Source organism: Leptinotarsa decemlineata, unplaced genomic scaffold, assembly GCF_025532065.1.
Source record: "Leptinotarsa decemlineata unplaced genomic scaffold, Ldec_3_MD MMD2_tig00026354_RagTag_RagTag, whole genome shotgun sequence".
Lineage (NCBI taxonomy): Eukaryota > Metazoa > Arthropoda > Insecta > Coleoptera > Chrysomelidae > Leptinotarsa > Leptinotarsa decemlineata.
The window spans coordinates 11,598,555-11,600,788 of record NW_027412702.1 but is presented as its reverse complement, the minus strand read 5'-3'; the positions used below and the strand labels follow the sequence as shown (position 1 = coordinate 11,600,788).

At 38.2% G+C, this 2,234-nt stretch overlaps 1 non-coding gene across 1 annotated transcript; it reads left to right on the top strand.

The window, feature by feature from the left end:
- The first annotated feature begins 313 nt into the window (after nucleotides 1–313).
- LOC141486503 (U6 spliceosomal RNA) lies at nucleotides 314–420 on the top strand. Its single transcript, XR_012467893.1, has one exon. It is a non-coding gene; the product is annotated as a U6 spliceosomal RNA (small nuclear RNA).
- The last annotated feature ends 1,814 nt before the right edge of the window (nucleotides 421–2,234 follow it).

The following is a 2,234-nucleotide window of genomic DNA, read 5'->3' as shown; positions in this document are numbered from 1 at the left end:
CCATATATGAGTCCCCAACAAATTTTGGGAGTACCAAAAGTCATAATATATTGACAGATCAGAGAATGGATTAATGAAAGACATGAAAGAGGGATATTTATAGGTGAGATTAGTTTTTGTATAAATATGTAGAAATTGGCATGAATTGAATAGTACTGTAAAAATACTGCAGAGAGGGATCGGAGTATTTGGCTCATGATGATCATAGGGTTACTAACTGGACACTGTTCATTCAGAGGACACTTGAACAAAATAGGGTGTTATATAATGTAACAAAAATACGGGGAGATGTAATGTAACAAAAATACGGGGAGTACTCGCTTCGGCGGTACATATACTAAAATTGGAACGATACAGAGAAGATTAGCATGGCCCCTGCGCAAGGATGATACGCAAAATCGTGAAGCGTTCCACATTTTTAAATAATTAATGAAAGACTTACTTGGAGCCTTGAAAAAAATAACCAAATAATATCTGAACAAAACGGGTTTAGAGGACAAAGATCTGCCCTAGACAATATCGTGGATCTTGAAACTGAAATCCATAGGTCATTTATAAACAAACAAAAATGTATTGTGATATTTTTCGACTTGAATAAGGCTTTTGATACAGCTTGGAGACATAATATAATGAAAAAACTATACTACTTAGGATATAAAGGCAACATTTTCCACTTTGTTTCCAACTTCCTATCCAGTAGACTCTTTCAAGTGAGAGCCAACGGAGTATTATCCAGTTGCAGAACTCAAGAAAATGGAATTCCCCAAGGCTCAGTACTGAGCCCAACACTATTCAACATAGCAATCAACGATATCGCAGACTGCATTGAAATGCCCATACAAGTTCGATTGTTTGCAGACGACATGATCCTCTTTGTGAAAGGAAAAAATCCTGAAACCTTGACTCGATTACTGCAGAAGGCTTTGCACAACCTTCAAAAGTGGTCCAACGAGACAGGATTCACGTTATCCAACGAGAAAACTAAATGCATACTTTTCTCGAAGAAAAAAGTCCATGATGAATTTACACTGAAAATGGGCGAATCAGTACTCGAATTCACAAAAAATATAAAGTTTCTCGGAATGATATTTGAGGAAAAGTTATCTTGGAAAAATCATATCAACAACCGTGTAAATTCCTGTCAACAGGGGCTGAATCTTCTTAGGCTATTGGCAAACAAAAAATGGGGAGCAGAAGGGGTCACTCTCTTACGGCTCTACAGATCCTCAATCAGATCAAAAATCGACTATGGATCAATAGTTTACAGCTCAGCATCGGCACATCTCCTGAAGTCACTTGACAGCATCCATAACGCAGCCCTACGTATAATTACAGGTGCATATATAACAACCCCTATCCAAAGTCTTCTTGCAGAAACTGGAGAGTCTTCGCTAACAACAAGAAGAAAGATATTAAGTTTGTCATACGCTGTACATATTTCGTACCTCAAAGAAACCTCCTTCCATGGCAACCAAATCATTAACCACAATAAATCCAAATTATCCTTCCCAGAAAGAATCAAACAGTACCTGCATGAAATCGAACTTTCCCACTTACCGCCTATCTACACAAACATCATAACTCCACCGCCGTGGATGAGCCAATCCATTTCAATAAATACTGACCTCACAACATACGACAAAGCAAGAATAAACAACATTGTGATTAAAAAACACATGGACAAATATCCAGACCATCTGCAAATATATACCGACTCTTCGAAAATGAATGAAGGAGTAGGAGCAGCAGTCATCACTCCAGTAACCACCATGAAATATAAACTTCCCAGTACATGGAGCGTGTTTACTGGAGAACTATATTCTATTCTTCAAGCTCTCACTTATATGCAACAAACAGATTACCCGAAATACGTTATAATAACCGACTCTCTGAGCTCCATCCAGTCCATACGGAAAATATATACCCATCACCCCATTGTTAAACTTATCAAATGTGAGCTCTTTCGAATACAACAAAGACAAAAGCAGGTAGCTATAGTATGGGTTCCATCCCATATCGGCATTAGTGGGAACGAAAAAGCCGATCAAAGTGCGAAAGAAGCTGCGCAACAAGCAGATGCCATGACAGAAACAAGAACAACACCCAGCGACCTAAAAGTGTTCATAAAAAACAAAGTGCTTGATACGTGGCAACAAGTATGGTCCCAACAACCCTCAAAACTAGCTGAAATAAAACCAATCATTTCAACACCTTACAAAACTTCAACTAAAGTC